The sequence below is a fragment of the Lepisosteus oculatus genome, chromosome 22 (assembly GCF_040954835.1).
Source record: "Lepisosteus oculatus isolate fLepOcu1 chromosome 22, fLepOcu1.hap2, whole genome shotgun sequence".
Lineage (NCBI taxonomy): Eukaryota > Metazoa > Chordata > Actinopteri > Semionotiformes > Lepisosteidae > Lepisosteus > Lepisosteus oculatus.
The window spans coordinates 5,312,046-5,330,146 of NC_090717.1; the positions used below are offsets into that span (position 1 = coordinate 5,312,046).

At 36.1% G+C, this 18,101-nt stretch overlaps 1 long non-coding RNA gene across 1 annotated transcript in view; it reads right to left on the reverse strand.

Annotated features, from left to right (window-relative positions):
* The window catches only part of LOC107079758 (uncharacterized), a 140,833-nt gene extending 128,436 nt beyond the window's left edge, over positions 1-12,397 (reverse strand). Inside the window, exon 1 of the long non-coding RNA XR_001480668.2 lies at positions 12,242-12,397. This is a non-coding gene — a long non-coding RNA (uncharacterized lncRNA). The remainder of the gene's footprint in view (positions 1-12,241) is intronic.
* Positions 12,398-18,101: the final 5,704 nt, after the last annotated feature.

Here is an 18,101-nt window from a genome sequence, read left to right on the forward strand (position 1 = left end):
TGATACATGTCTGTCCCAGCACACACTAACACAAGGCAGAGCACATCCAAGAGAGTTTAAAGCCATTTGGAATGATTTGTTCCAGATACTGACAGGTTTAGGCACTTGCACACGCATTTAGAACAGGCAGACAAGAACACAAACCGTTCAAATCACTTTGTTCCATATGATCAAAGAAGTACTTATTGCAGCAAAATCCATTTAGAGGTCCATTTCCCTTTGCTGTTGTGCATCTCTCTGCACCTTGGGCTTGCACAACAACTCAGACTCCCTCCCCTACACCGGCTGAGACAGATGGACAGAGATACACAGAACTGCCGTTCTGTTTGCTTAATGAGTGGGCTTTTATGCCCAGGGCCACAAATCGAGCAATAATTCAATTAGTAACTGTCAATCAAAACAATTCCAAGCTGCCATGGAAATGTGAAGCGAACAGTTAGAAAGTCATTATATCAAGTCATTAACAAACCTGTTTTCTAAACAAACCAACTCTGGGAAAAGAAATAAAAAATGCAATGTAACATAATTGTGGTCCAGACTGTAGCACATTATTCAATTTTGGGGCATGTTTCACATTTGTAACTGATCATGCTAAATTGCTATTCCTAAAACCACAAAATAGGATGCAGTGAACTTCAAGATGCCACAGAAAAAAAGAAGAGAGGTAATAAGCAGGATTGTGAGCTCTTCAGTATTTTTATCCTGACTAATAAAATGAAGTATCGGGTATTTGTTTATTGACAGTGATGTGATTAAGTTGTCACTTATGGTGTAAGGCAATCCTTATTAGGGTTTTCTTTAGTCCGCAGCCATGAACTGCTGCTCGTTTTGGACATTTTCATTCAATAGGGCATGAGACTGGAAAAAAAGGCCAACTTGGAGTAAATAAAGTTTCTAGAGCAGTCATGCCATTAAATGTAAAACGTAAAGAGAGCAGTTGAATAATAAACCCTTGGAGGTATACAGTACATCACCAGTCAAGCGATGTGATTTATCAGACTGATAAAATTAGGTAAAATATATGGCTATCTATTGCAAAAAAAAAAAGTCATATTTAGGAACTCTTCCCAAAACCAAATTCCTCACAATTACAGATTTGGCCCAGAGCACTCTATTAATTTAACATTTTTTTTTTGTATTAACACAGAAACACATCGAGTTCCATCATCTTATTATTTTTTTGCTCCTCCAGGGACAAGGTTCTGGGATTGATTTGTCATACAGGTTAGTATATATTTGTCTTCTGCTCCTGTGGGTTTTATTCTTCACATAAGAATTTGTTGCACTCGTACAGATCTAAATTCACACTTTTAAAAGACTGATGTGGGCAAGAGCAGTTTCTCAGAGAGTAACTTTGCTGACAGGGCTCATGGATTTGTGAAAGTATAGCCAGTCTGTGGTATTCACCAGAAAGCAAAACAAGCCGTAAGCAGACATGCTTGGAATTCTTAGTGGCTCTGAGCCTAAGGTACAACTTAAGGTGCCAAGTCAATGTATAGTACCAGGTGACCTAAGGATTAATGACTGAGGACCATCTCTTTTCCGCCAGCACGTTAATAATCATCTCACACCAAAATGCCTCCCAGCCTGCAACCTATAGCAATCATATAGTGACTGCATATGAATAAAATGACAGCCTATATTCACTATACTATATATAAACTCATAAATGAAGACATATGTGGTTTCCTGAATAATACATCTCAAGCCAGAAAAGTGCAGATCCAGGTCAGGAAGTCTCTATTCCACTGCACTGAATCAGGTCTGTGTCTGAAGCATTTTTTATGGTTCATGTTGAATATATTAGCTTAATGAAATAGCACATTGTGCTCAGATGAAGCCAGTAAATTTCCTCCCAGAGCATCTGTAGGATTGTAATGGCAGAGTGATAAAGCTGCACAATGTACAATGGGGAAATGAAAGACATTCAGTTTCTCTAATGGACACCACTGATTGCAAAATGAGTCTCTTCCTTGCCCATCTAAGATGGAGGTTTTTTATTAATCTGAAACATTTGACACTTCTTTTAGCCATTTTCCCCTGATTTAATCCATTTTCCCCTTGTTGACTCATACCTCACGCAACCGGTAACAAACAATTCCAAAGCCGAATGCCTGAATGGGAAGCCTGACTACTGAAAAAATATCTTCTTCTGCATTTGATGAATACTCCTGACTTTTGCATATATTTGTTTATTCGTTAACTGTGATCCTTTGTAATGTAGGTAAATGCAATGAGTTTTGAAAATAAATGAATACATTTTGCTGCCTTGCTTTTAAATGCTAAATTATGATTTATTGAGCCAACAAGTGTAAACAGAGCTAAGAAAACTAACACTACAAAATGGGAAAAATAATAGTAATAAATCAATCACTGCCCCTTGCCGAAATTAATGTTCTGGTTAATGAAAGAAGTGTTTGTGTACAATATTATTTTGTCAGGACCTAATTTGAAAAATGTTCTCCCAAGAATAGGAACTCTAGACAACCGTGAGGACCGGTGAACCAGACGGCTCAAGTCAAATAAAAACAATTCAAAACAAGCCCAGAATAATTTGGATTTCTTTCACCCTGTGCCGAGTTTCATTTCGGCAGAAATAAGTGTAAATAAGAACAGAGATTGAATCAATGGGAAGTCACCACACAGAGAGAAGAACAAACATGAATGAGCAAGTGTCTTTAGGTCTCAAATACTGTGAAAGAAATTGAAGCTCCTGAAACAGCTGTTTCGTGGCTCAGTCATTAATGCTAATGTTTCTTTTTTAGGGAAACCACACCCATAAAAAAACATCCTACTGTAAGTAGCACTGAAACTATTCCCATAACTGCTTTGTAACTTTCAGTACTGCAGTGGACTTGTGGAACAGTACTGGTGATTGAAACATACTGCACCTGGGCCTTACAGTGATTTCTACCAGCCCCAAGGCAGAGCCTGTAATGTCTGTAATTCTGATTTTATTACTTCAGTATAAAATCTGTTTCATGATTTAGTTACCAAGCTACTAACAAACTTACTGTACTGTATGTTGTCTATCTTCTCCCTGCTAATGCTGCAGCTATAACCTGGGGAAGGCACCCCACCTGCTGGTAGCATGCAAAAGTGTTACTATGAAAAAAAATCTATTTTACAAAGACCTGATAATTTTTACAGAACAATGATCTGATCTAGAGTGGCAGATGTAAAAATATATTATTGGCCGAATAAATACATATAGTAACAGTCAAAATATGTGTACACCCTGTCAAGGAGTTAAGGTATTGTATTTCTCATTTTAAGAATCAACACAGGTCTTTAAATGGTCTAATATGGATCTGCAAAATGACATTTACACAGAAAAATAATAATGGCTGTATATGAAGCGAACGTGGTTATACTTTTAATTGCATTTTTAATTGCAACAGAGACTAGTGAAATCCTAAATTTGCATGATCTTGCAATGACTATGCAACAATGAAACATGAAATTTGGTATACCTTTGTCTATTATAACATGGATTCTATTTCTTTAAATGTATTATTTAACAGTTCTTTGCCTTCAAATAAACATTCTGGTGGCCCCAGATGCTAATTTGAAAAGTATTACAAGGGTCTGGCAATGTGTTACCTCTCAAACATGGAACACTTAACCTGTGTGTGTGAAGTGTCGGGCCAACAGTCAAAAATGTGTGCAAACAAAATTATTCCAGCTAAACAACCACAGATGCTGGATACTGTATGTTGGAAAGCTAAGAAATTCATTTGTTCAGCACAAGCACGTTGCCTGCCACCCACACAGCACAGACACATGAACACAACTACCTCGCTCTTTTTTTATGTATTCTTACTTGGGTTTCATCATTTTGAGAACCACAGTACATTGAAAAGTAGTATTGGGTGATGGCATTGTTCCCCAAATTTAATTTCTAAGCCCATTACAAAGTATACCGTGTTCAGCTGATTTTGCAGCTGTCTTCTTAACAGATAATTGGCTTATCCTTTCTCCAGCTACATAGTGGTACTAACAAAGACAAGTTTGCTTGGCACCAAAAAGGTTAAATTAACTGCCATATCTCTATAGATGAGATATCCAGATAATGAAATAAATATGTTCTGGCTTTTTTTAATAGTAAATGTTAAAATAAAGAAACAGGGAATAAGTAATTGTAAAAACAAGTAGTTCCAGTAGGTAGCTGTGTCAGCATTCGTAGGCTGCAAAGGAACAAGTAAAAGTTTATTCCAGGCTGAAAAGAAACGTTTCCACAAGGCTCCACTGCCGAAATGTTGCGTTTTTTTTCTTCTCTGTTCAGCATGGAATAAACCTTTGCTTGTAAAAACAAGCTGTCCATTTCCAGTTTTATTTGTTCAATGAACAAAACAAACATTCTGCAATCAAGCAAGGTAGTCAGATGAAGCAGAAGTTCCTCTTCTGATGCCCATGCAGGATTCTGATGCCATAAAAGATTTTTCTTTGATATAATTAATAGCTAGTCTCTAATATACCATTTCCCAGCATTCTTTGTGCTAGTTATCGCCACCTGTATTGCCAATGCAGCAACTTATTGGGTCACCAAAAGTGGGTGCTGACTTCATGTCCAGGCAGTCATTCCTCAATCCAACCAGGTTACATACAAGATATCAATAAAGCCTATTCTTGCATCACCGGGGTTTATCTTCTGAAATAAATCCAATAAGAAACTATGATCGGAATTTTATCAGCATTCAAATGCACTAAGCTTTTTGTGCTTTTCAGATTTCCAAAGTTTGGTTTCAACCAGTACTAAAACAAGTATCACTTCTGTGATAGCTTCACAAATCAAATATCTTTCCAAATACCAGTTTACATTGCTAGATTCCATTCCTTTTTGATTAATTTTCCTTGCTGAACTCGTTTTCACAGCTCACCTCCATGTCTTCCCATTTGTATTAAAATTGAGCTCTTTTTCCTGAGAATTTTTTTGTTTGATTCTTCTTTCAATCTGTCAGGTTTGCAAGGTTATTTTCCCAGGGCTCCTATCTTGAAGAAATCTGTCTTGCTCCTAAGTACTATAAATTATATATACCATGGCAAAAAACTAGGCTACCTCTTGGCCTTTGCAAAAAAAACTGCAAATGCAATCTACAGCAATCCTGCATGACCATCAGAATAAGATCTTTTGGATCATTTGTCATGACTATCTTCAGTGACTGCAGTATTGAAGTTCACTCATAGCCAGAAAAAGAGGTGTTTGTGAGTAAGATGGGCAGCTGGGAGGATCAATGGCTCTCTGATTTCATTCACATTCCATGAGTTTTGCCATGGTGTTTAATTGGCTTAACAGGCACCAGAATTAGAAGCAGCACCCTAATTAACTTGAAGCCTCCTGAGGTATTTGAAAATTTATTAAACTAAATAAACAGCCAAAGTATGTCAGCTAATCAGGGTATTAATACTGTAATGAAGATTCCTTGAATCTATGGCCTGCTATCAGAGGACTGAAGAGAAGACAGGTTTTTGCATGCAGTGCTTAGTGCAAAAATACAAAGAAGGATTTGCTAATATGTTAACCTATACTTTACATTCTCCCTGTCCTGCCTTATGAGACTATATTGTCCCATATGGTTCTGAAGTTTCATCTGTTCACATTATTTATTAATTTAGAATTGACCTGTTCTAGGTCATCCTAAATCTTCCATTAAACATTTGAGCATTGTAATATGATTTTCCTGTGTTCAAATCGTTCATTAGCTAATGCAAATTACAGAACTAGAAAGGGTTTTATATTGATTAAAGTCTCTGGCGTGAACCAGCTGAAGTGGTTTTATCATAACTTTGGATTATTAAGGCAACTCATTTGGGTTGTCTCATGACAAAAGGACAGTTGCCCCTCAGACCATCAGAAATTCACAGCAAAGACTGACAATGAAAAACTATTTCTTAAAGATATAACAATATAACTATTTGCCATTTTTGTTATTGTTCTTATTGCTGTTGTGTAGTAATTGTATTACGATTTCAAGTTCAGGCTTAGAAATACTTCCCTTTCATACTTAAGTTTCTTTACATTTTCTTTTTTGTATGCATAGATCTAAATTTAAAACAATCAGCCTTCATTTCTTTTATTGCCAGTATGTTAGGGAAATACAAATAGTCCAATCCCTATCAAAATGAAAGTATGTGTGCAGCTGAGAATAAAACAAAACAGAACTTCAATCTTTCACACTACGCTTTTAAGGCAAGAATGTATACATGTGACCCCTCCAGAGGTTTCCTCCATCCTGAAGGTTTTAATTTTATTTATTTGTCCGTGGTTAATGCTGCTTAGCACCTTCTGCATTCATGATACAATGTCCTGAAGCAAAGGAAGTCTCTGGATTTGCATCATTTCTTCCTCACCTTAATGGCTAGGCTTGTGCCTATAGCAACATCGGTAGAGCACAGTAACAGAATCCTATTTGGCTTGACAATAATTATGGAACTTATGAAAAAATAACCTACAAGGAGAAAAATTAAGAAGCCTGCACTTTTACATCCGTGCTTCATAAAAATAAATACTTTAAGGGACAGTAATCATATTAGAGGGAATGCATTATTCTTCATATACAGTATGCTGTATATATGATGTCATGAAAGGCTATTATGTCTGGTTCAGTTAAAGCCACAGAAAGGTTTTTAAGGCATATATAGTTCTAGGTACCTTGTGATGAATCGTATGATATCTGGCAAGGGTCAATGACCTATCCCAGTGTAGCTCTCAGAAAGAATAACAAGCAAGGTACATTCAGAAGTACGTACTGTACTTTCCCCATCACCTGTGGGTCATCTCAGGTCAGGCCACAGCCTCCTGTCACATCTAGTGGACAGTTAAAAAAAGACTTATGCTGGGAGTATTTCCATCTTAGTCATTTATTATTCCCAGTTATAGAGCAGGGTGCCCATTCAGCAGAATTAATGGGAAATATTTTTGCCACATTCCCCCTAACATTCAAATGTTGTTTTGTGTTGTTAATTTACTGAATAATTACTGAAAAACAAACATGATTTGTTCTCAACAACAAGGTGGAGATGACAAGGAATCATGATACTAGTCAGTAAAACAGTGACTTGGCAATCTAACGTAATCCTGGTGGGTATAAAATTAAATTAAATAAAAATAAGTAAAACTCATTAAAAGGCTGTAATTTAGCTTTTGATTATAAAAATGCAGTGCAGAAGACAATTGCCCGACATATCTTCTATGAGGTTTTTTTTGCTTTTATTTTTTAGGAAATATAAGTTTGGAATAAAAGCTTCCATGTTCTGCTAGGAAATTTCTCTGCTGGACTACATCCACACTACACACATATGCCTAATGATCTCCCTGAGGAATGTGAAAATAATCTCTGTGAAAACCCTGAGACTTCTTTTTATCAGTGTAGTATATATATAATATGTTCTTATATGTCACACTTTAAAGACACAAGGCTTGCTTAGTGTTAGCTGCCAGAAAAAAAATACTAGCTTTCAAGAATGCCTATTAAGGGGAACCTGTTTTGCTGAGCTACAGTATATAGGAACATACTGTAAGAAAGGGTACAACAGAGAAGAGGCCATTGACTTCATCTGTCTCACTTGCAGTTAGTAGGTTACTGATCCAAGGATCTCATACAGTCATTTCTTGAGGGAAGCCAAGGTATTGCCTTTAAACACCTGTCTAAGCAGTTTGTTCCATACTCCCTCAACCCTTTGGGTACAGAACTGCACTTTCACATATATTTGTAACTTGTGTCATCTAGTTAGTGTTTCACCAGTCATTAAGAAGACGTCCACTGAGGTGATTTTGTCAATGTCAGGTCAGCTCTTTCAGCCTGTCGGTGTAGCACAAGTCCCACAATGTATCTCATTGTTCTTCCCTGGACTGGTTTTAGAGTTTTAAAGAATGTTTAATAAAGCTTAACTTTCAGACACGAAAATGTCAGCTAGTGACATGTGCTCCTAAGTTAGATTTGTCTAACCAAAAACATGCATAGCCAAATTACTGTATAAAACCCAATCACATTGTTTTTGTTCTATACTGTATGTACAGTACATATTGTATTAGGCGTAGAATCTAGCAAGGACAAAGCAAGAAGGAAAGCCCTGTTTTCAGAGGAGATTGTTCTTAGAAAGATCAAGCTGGTTTTACTTAAGAGTTTAGTCTGAAACAGACAGAGGGCAGCCAGTCCATTTGAAAGAGGTTAGAATGTGGTCCAGCTAAGTTTCAGTGCTGTCAGAAGTTATAGCAATGAAAAAACACCCATTCAGGAGTGAAGAAATGGGTTTAGGATTGCAGGACATAACGTTGAAGGTTTCAGATCTAACTGAGCCATAGCCTTAGCTGGCAGCCTTAGGCCACAAGGCAGAATACAAGGCAGCCACAAGGCTTGATGGGATGCCAAGCCTTCACAGGACACATGCACATTCATACAAGGGGGAATTTAGAGACCTAGCCAGTGTGTCTTTGGATGGTGGCTGGAAAAAGGTGCTTCTGGCAAAAATGCATGATTATGAGGAGAAAATGTAAATTCCACGCAGGCACTCTTGCTTGAAATTGAACCCTGGACCCAGTCATTACGAGTCAGCAACATTCTACATACTGTAGGCATTTGGCATGTGTATATATAAAACCATAGTTCATTCGACCTTCCCACCAGCAAATGCATACATTATACTGTAGATAAGACACGCAACAATAAGCATTGAAAAGCTGAAAACGACCTTTGGGTTAATGTTGGCATTTTTCTAAATGACGTGGGGAAGCAATCAAAACGAAAAATAATAATAATTGCTTACGCTTATATAGTGCTTTTCTGGACACTCCTCTCAAAGTGCTTTACAGGTAATGGGGACTCCCCTCCACCACCACAAATGTGCAGCCCCACCTGGATGATACAACGGCAGCCATAGTGCACCAGAACGCTCACCACATATCAGATTCTAAAATATTAGAATGCAGACAGAATTAAGTGAAAATAGCTAAATCAAGGGATGTTTTGTTAAAACTGGACTATGCACTAGTAAACACGCATACTTAGAATGGACTTAGAATGCTGTGTACAAATTTGATTATTATGCTCCAAAAATAATATTGCTGCTCACAAATCAATCCAGAAAACAGAAACCAGATGCTTTCCTGGACTTTAAGGAATGTCCTACCTAATGGGTTAAATAACTTAATATTTTTGGTCATGAAAAGAAAATGTTTTAGTTTACAAAGGGGTATGAGGGGTTGAAGTTGTCAAAATACTCAAAAGCACAGAGAGAATCCGCCCAATGCACTCCTTCCCCATCAACAGTGAAGCAGACCAGAGGGTACAAATGGAGACAACAGGGAAATGCAGTTTGAACTGAGAATCGAGAGGGATTTTTTTCATAATCCGTTGTGGGTATCTAGAACAAGATACTCCAGCCATGGGTCATGGTTGACAATTTTTTTTTAGAAAGTGGTTGGAAGAGATCATTGTATCACTTGCTGTAGCTAATAGTTCCCAAACAAAATGTCTTTTATTCCCCATTCATAACTTTTCTTATTCTCTTCTGTCTTGCATTCAATTATGTTTGAAAGCCTGACTTGTGTTAGTACGGACACTTGGGCAGTCAATATTGTAGAAGCACTGCTAAATCTCTGACGTAACCTGCAATGACTATTTACTGAACAAACATCTGTAGTGAAGGCATCATAAACCCATAAAATAAAGCTTGTTTACTGTTCTTGTGCTACAGTTGTGCAGCTGGTAAAAGAGGAAATATTCCAGGAAATATTTTAAGTATTTGTAACGGGTCACCTTGTAGTCTTCTTTGTTCAAGAAAAAAGGACATTCCGTTAAGCCCAGGAATTTATCTGGTTTCTCTCCTTCGGACTGATTCCAGAGCAGCGATATACAGCATCTTTCTCGTAAATTGGAGAGCAAAATTGAAAACCACTCTGAATGTGGTTTTACTAGTATGTTCTAGCACTTTTATAGTAATACTATATATATTATGTCCTACCATTTGTGGCCTTTTTATTGTTTCTACACAATTTGTATACTGTAAGATGTAAATGAAAGTATTTTTCATGACTAGCCTCCTCTAGCCAAATGTTACCCATTTAGAAACTCTGATTTGAAATATATTTATAATCACCTTGTTGTTCTCATGGCTTTACCATAACCTGCAGATAATTTAATATATGCTGTATCTAGACATTTTCAGATTATTCTGCAAAACTAGACTTTGCAAATTAAATGCATATTACAGATATACGGTACTTGTGGTAAAACATGCACACGTGAGTGCATTCATTCAGAATATTTTTGTCTGTCATGTGAAATGCTAATATATGTCCCTGGAGTTTGTTTAGAATTCTGCTTCACAGATTTTTTTCAAAAATGATTTTTTGTACACCTGCGTCTAACCAGGATTCTGATTTTTTAGAAGGTGCCATTAATTACAGATTTTCCTTTCTTCCTTGAACAACAACATTTCAGAACTCTTTTGAAGTGCACATATGTGCAGTCCCTGGTATTTCAATTTGCCAGGGACTAAGGTGCCTGTCTGCAGTCTATAGTAAACACTAGCCATTTTATCTTTTTTTTTTTTAATTAAATGTTTCAACTGAAGCCATCATCTGCTCTGAAACCCTCTTTTCAAGATGGTGGGATTAAACAAAGTGCAAAACATAATCAATAGTGAGGTTTATTGATAAGATGACATTCACTGCAGATGGATTTGCGTTTTAAATGCTACCAGTTCCCTTGTGTATATTAGCAAGCATAAAATACTACTAGGAATTGCTCTTAATTGGCTGTCAGGCAGCTTTGGCCTTTCATACATTTCAAACAAAGCAGTGGGATAGAAAGCAGACTTACTATGTTCTTATTTCTAACAACCACATCCAGTTAGCACTTTATGGTTAATGTAACAGTCCAGGTTTGTAAAGAATCCTTTGAAAAAGAAAAGACATTGAAATATTGGCATGTGTGGGATTTATGCAATAGTTGATACCCCCTTATTAACACAGAGAGGTACAATACTCTGTAATACCATTAAGAGGGTTTTTTCTAAACCCTTCAGTAATGGTGTTAATGTGAATGATCATGAATATTTTCACTTACAGTAAGTCCAAGATTTAAAGGCTGTAACTTAGTTATTTAGGCAGTTTCCTTTGGAATTACGAAATTAAGGTATCAACGGATACCAGAGCACAGCTAAGAGTGACCCCTGCCTGACACGGAAAAGAAATACAGATCCCGTTCAGTATTTCCCCTTCACCAGAAGTCTGGTATACATGCAAAATATAGTGGCCTTGATTTGAGTCCCAACATTAAATGATCAGATGTTTGTTTCAAGATGAAAGCAACGAATACTTTCCGTTTTCCATTTCTGGCTATTTTAAGATTCACATTTACATACAAACTGTTACAAATACACATCATTTGTATGAATTTATTTTCTTTTACTAACAATACTTTAGATATTTTGCTCCTTTTTATCTTTCTAACCTATAATAATGCCAGTGAAAAACTTGTTATACTGCAAATGGTATTATTTGTCTTAATTTGTTGTAAGGCAAATTACAAACTGCAGATGCTAATACATTCCTGTCAAAAACAATTTGCTTTGAAACATTTAAATTCGCCTTCTAATACCAGTTAATTAAAACACAACTGTAATGAAATGAAATGCTTGTCTGTGTGAGACATTTAATACACAAGTTTCTAGAAGACCTAAATGGAAAGCACAGTCCCAGAATTTAAAAAATATATACTGTATTACAAAAGAATCACCAGCACAAAACTCCATGATTTCATTTGAGCCAGTGATTCCTTCACCTGATACAATTGGTTTGTAAAGTGTACTTATATAAAGTTATATAGAACAATATATGACATCTTTATAAATACACAATTACTTTTTGGATTAATTAAATTAGACATTTGCTCTCTTCAGATTATTTTGATTTGTTTTTGTACATCTTTCTTTGCTGTTTTTGTGATTCCGTACCACATGCAATGCATACATTTAATAATAAAATGGTCTAAACAATTTGTATTACCTTCCTCTAGAATACAATGACTGGGTGCTTAAAGGGATTTATATTTCTAAAACACTGGTTTGCAAGAATTATGACCGAAAATTATATTTAATGCCTCAGCACTGTCACTTTCATTTAGAAAGAAATATTGAATTCTTCTCAAAGTCTTGCCTCAAATATATAGATTTTAGCAACAGGTTTAAAAAAAAGGTAAGTAATTTGACAACCATGAGTTTACAACAGATCTTTTACCTTTTTCTCCCCCGTTGAATTACTGAGTAGAAAACCCTTGATAAAAAAAAAACAAGAAGTAAACCAAATTACTGATTTACTTGGGACTTAAATCTAATCCCATAATTCTACATTTAAAAGTTTCCAAAGCTTCGGTCTACAATCTCTCAAGTATTTGTTAAAACTCCTCCCCTGAATCTGCATAGCCGACAGGCATGCAAATAAATCAGCCCAGTGGAAAGACAAGGCATATCAAGTGATCCACTGGCTATGCAAGTCCTTTCATGATCCAATGAGGAACATCACAATAGACTGCCACTAAATATGGTACCTGCATGTCTTTGAGTGGAATGCTGAGTGTTTGTATAACAGCCCTGCAAACATGGAGGGAAAACATGTCACCTTCACACAGACAGGAGCACTGCCCAAGACTTTTGTGTTATGCGGCTGAAACTTTGTGAATTTCTGCAGGTAATGAAAAACAACTTCCAAAAAGACTACAAGCTTGTATATCTCGTGAGCACAACCTAGCAACAATAAACTCAGAGGATCCCTAAGAAAAATTTAATAAGTTGTACTCACTTTAAAAATGATCAATAAATTATTGAAGAGATATCCTACTTTCAGTTCAGCAGTATTCAAAGTAGTTTCAAGAGATCATATCAAATATAACTTTAAAGAAAGATGTAACATTTTAATGATTCAGACTGGTACAGAACCTAGCGTTTTAGGGAATATTGGCAAGGGAGCAATATACTAAAATAAGCTAAAGCAGACTGCAGGAGAAGCAAAAACATATGGCGGATAACTCTGGAACATTACATTTCACATAGTTAAATACAATATCTAATCATAAAAGACAGAATGCTAAATGCTCCATTCTAACATTTTAATGCACAGTAAGAGGTATAAATTGTGTTTAATGAATTTAGTTATGCAGTCATCTGATTCGAACAGATTGATTATAGGGAACTGTCCAATATTTTCTCTTTCAAAACTGGGGTATATTACCATGAAACCTTCTAATCCAGGAAATTACAGCACATTTATGTTAAGGTTTTATATAACATACAGAATACTGTATGTGTTAAAATTGTTCATTTATTCAGTGCATGATGATCCCAGTGGATGAGTTGTTATGCTGCAGTTTAAATTGATAAAATTAATAGCAAATTATGAAACACCTGTGCTACTTATTAAACCCATTAGATCATCTCCATGTTTTTTTATTTGTTCTTTTTGTGGTGCATTTAGGAGTTGGCCTCTGATATCTCTTCACAACACAACCTTTCCATAATATTTCACATTTTCCTACCTTATTATTTTTTGATTAACTTTTATCCAAAGCAACTTACATTTGCAGCCATTTATACAGCCAAGCATTTTACTGGAGCAATTTAGATGAATCACCCTGTTCAGAAGGTACAACCTTAGCTTCACATCTGGGATTTGAACCCATAACCTTCCAGCTACAATCCCAGAAGCTTAACCACTGCTCCACACTGCTGACCTGCACATTCCTGGAAGAAAATGGGGATAAATTGGTTCTTTGTATAGCAACACAAATGTAGGTAAGGTGTACATTGTGTTTATTTTGATTTCACTGCTACTGTATTAACAGCATTGCTTGCAAGGCCATAGTGAGCCGAAACAAGACACTGGAGACTGAAGCCCTCTGTTTGGCCACAGGGCATGTAAATAACAGATGGTCCTGCAAACACACACCACTCCACCAACATGTGCTGATCCGGTCCTGCAGGGACCACCTCCTAACCAGCTGAAGCAGCTCAGATAAGTGTGAATTCAGTGAGGAGATGATTCTTGTTTTGTAGTTTTTTTCTTCAGTACCAATTTTGCTGAGATGTGTGACACTGATGGTTCAACAGTGCAGTGGAGCAGCCGCTGGGGATAACCTGGAACCAAGCCTGATCAGAAAGCCATCATGGCTCAGATCATCCCAAAACACAGAGCTGATGAAATAACCCAACATAAAGCACTCTCTACCTTTTCAGTTAGATCACCCTTACAAAGCAAAGTAGCCAATTAATTATAACAAATCTTCAATTGCACTGAAAGAAGGTGAGCTATATCAGATTTCTGCTATTCCAAGAACAAAAATTAGCAGGAAACAGAATGATCTTTATGTCATTTGTGTTCCAACATTATAATTCACCTAAAAGGAAGAAAACCAGACGATGTCACCTATTTAACAATGTAACCTAAAGGTGGTGCCGTAAAAATAATTTACAACAAAGAAATCAAGTTGTATTTTTAGAGCAAAATTTGTTTATATGGTTCATTTCCAAGACTAGTCGATATTTTCCAGCATGCTGTAAATGTTGGTTTCCTCATTAAACAGTAGGTACTTGTCAAAAGATTTCATTGAAGGGCATAGCATTTACTGTGAGTTCCTCTCTGATGTTTCCAAGATGTACAGTATTAAAAAGTAAAAAAGAAGCTACTACAAAATCCCAAGTATTAAATACTGTATGACGTCTGTCTCTCCCCAACGCACGAAGTGAAAAAAAACACCGCTATGGAGTCTTGCTCTGTGTTTAATCATTCGCTGCCCCATGTTGTCTAAACATCAACCCAATGAGTGGATTGTTTATTCTTTTCTCTGTGGAGAGAAAAGCCAAACTCCTATGTTACCATTTCCCTGATACAGAAACTAGGCATATGTCATCCTTCAGGGCACAGTGGGTAGTCAGTGGGAAACTACACAGCAATAACATACTTACAAAAGGAAATGCCAGCACTTAAGGGAGTCATTCAAAGTTTTTCAAATAGCAGATTGAAGAAATACAGATTTATCCATACAGTACATTCATGTAAAGCAATCTTTGCTGTGCAAGGACTGTTTTCACTTTTATTTTTTAATTGTGTGCTAAGATACATTACATTTTTATCCATTTACTGTATACAAAGAAAATCAAAATAGCTAATTGTTTGAGAATTATGGTCTTCATGCATGGCAGTTTCTTATGACTAGGATCTGCTGTTTAATCCACACAGGTCTGAGTTTTAAAAGATTGTGACCGTTTGCTTTGCTTAGTTAATTATGTCCCACTTTCTGCTTGTCAGAAAAGCAACTTGCATTGTTGACTTGCTCAATTCTGAAGGCTCCCTGTATGCTTATCAGTTCTCTAAAAATTAAATGGATGTTAAAATCAAATTATAACTAGAAAGGGCTCTTCAGACGATCTGCATTTATTTACCACATTATTTCACCGTTGCTGAATTTTACATTCAAACACTTGTCAATTTCCATGTTTATTGCCGTCAGTGCTTATACACCTTGATACAATTTACAAAGCTACAGTATGTAGCTACCGCATACAGTACAGTATGTGAATGCTGACCAAATGGGCAAAAATGTAATCACACTGCTGTGGAATTAAGAAGTTTAAAAAAAGCTACAATCTGAAAATTAAGGGAGAAAGCAAAAAAAATCATTATATTCTACATAATGTAAGACCTAACACATCAGCATACAATATGTGGTTGCATTAACCCAAGTCTGCTTTTATAAATGACTTTAATAAAAAATAATTATTGATTATATACAGTCTATAGTTATGTACTATGTTCTGCTCACAAAAATAACCTGTGCATGACATACAAGATGGATTTCTACATATACAGTTCATTTTTGTGATTCACATATTCTAGGAGACCTACAAAAGCTGATGACAAAAGAAAACAGGATCTGGAATTGTATAATACAGTAATTGTTGCAGACTCTTCCTTCCTCCTTTTAGTTTTCTAAAATGATAGCAAACTTTCAGAATTATCTTTTCAATATGAAGAGCAGCATGAGGGTGAGTAAGCAGTCATTTACATTAAATTGGTGAATATCTTGAGATATTGACCTTTTCGCTAAAAGGGAAGAAAAATTGATATTCTGGACTTTTAAAAGGATTTGGCCACCTCTGTTCTTACTTTTAGCCTGCAGCCACTAACATCTGAAATAGAAAAGGGCTCATTTGCTGAAAACATGTCTGGAATTCTACATTAGTGTTAAAGTCATGTACTGCTGATTCCAGTCCATCTTTCAAACTATAGATCCTCTAAAAGTGATGCCAGAGTTACCTCTGTTTTGCGATATTTACCGACTTCATCCATCCATTTTCCAACTGATTTATCCATTACACGATAATGGGAGGCCAGGAGCCTATCCTGACAGGCAACAAGAGCAAGGGAGAACACACCTTGGATGGGACACCAGTCCACTGCAGGGCACACACAGACACAAACACACACTCATGCCAGGGCAAATTTTCCCCAAAACCCATTAACCTGCTAATATGGTTTTGAGCAGTGGGAGGAAACCAGAGCACCATGAGGAAACTCACGCAAACATGGGGAGCACATACATACATGTCCCCAGGTCAGAGTCCAGGGCCACGCATAGCTCTGCAAGGGTAGCAAAGCCAACTACTGTGCCACCCAATTGACATCATCTGATTGTTACATAATTTGAAAACAGTCTCACTAAGGAGATTGCAGAAAAGAAACTCAAAAAATTAAATCCAACCAAATTATAATAAAGAAAATGTATAAATATTTATGGGGGAAAAATTCAGTTAAATTAAAGTCTCAATGAGCTTTAAATACTACCAGTAGTATGAGGGGATTTGATCGTTCTTCAGTAGTTACTTTTGTTAAATCTAGGGTATTGTTTGACAGTTTCATGGGATTAAACAAAAGAAAAATGTTTATTTGACTAAATATTTGTACATGACATAACTGTACATATCTGACTACAATGACTCAAAGCTAAGGCACAAGCTAAAATAAACAGAATAAAAAGCAAGTTAATTCAAAATCAAACATGCTCCTTCCTCTTATTGATTCATCAGTTGCACATGAAAAGTTCTTCACATCTTCACCACCACCTCTGACATCCATCAGGGTGGTCTCCACAATGAATTAAACCTTGTTTCATTGCCAAAGAGGACCTGAATCGACATGAGGTGATGTAACACTTGGCAACAAGCCGGGTGTATTGGTTTGATCACCTATGCCCAATCAACCCACTCACTGACAAGGTTAATTAGTACTTATGCAACAGTGAAGTCCGTCATTAATGATCAATTAATCAAAAGATGAAATATACTGTATGTATTCCACATTTAAAATCCATATTACTTTATTCTTCTAAAAACTCACATGTAAAGTATAAAGTGAGCAATACAGATAAATGTATTTTAATGCACAATACACAGTAATATAGAATATTGCTGTTGATAGTATGAGTGTAGTTCTATATTTTTTTACCCTCTTGAAATATTCTAATATTTAAATATTAGAAGATTAGTATTTTAATTGCCTAAAATTTGAATATTAGGGGGATCAGATATTTTTCAGAAGGATAGCTACATATTGTACCACTTTTCAAAATGTGCAGTGCAAAGAGTGTTAGAAAATGGGCCACATACTGTACATTACCTTCTGACTGATTCATCAGATAATGACAGAAAATGTGTTTATTTTGCATTCTGTAAACCTCTCAAATTCCAATTTGAATAGTTTTGAACACTGTATGTATTAGTATAGAATAGGTTCAGGTGGATAGCTGTGTCAGCATGTGTAGACTCCAGAGGAACAAGTAAAGGTTTATTCCTTGCTGAAAAGAGAAGAAAGAAAACAACGTTTCAGCTGTGGATCCTTCTTCGAAACATCATGTTTTCTTTCTTCTCTTTTCAGCATGAAATAAACGTATCCTATACAAAGGAACAAGTAATTTATCTGTTATTTTATTATAAAACAGTAATGTTAATTTTGGCAAAATATGACTACAATATTCTGGAAACTGTAAAAACAGTGGTGGCATCACTTTTCACAATGTAAAAATTCGAATTGAAGTTAGGTGCTCTGA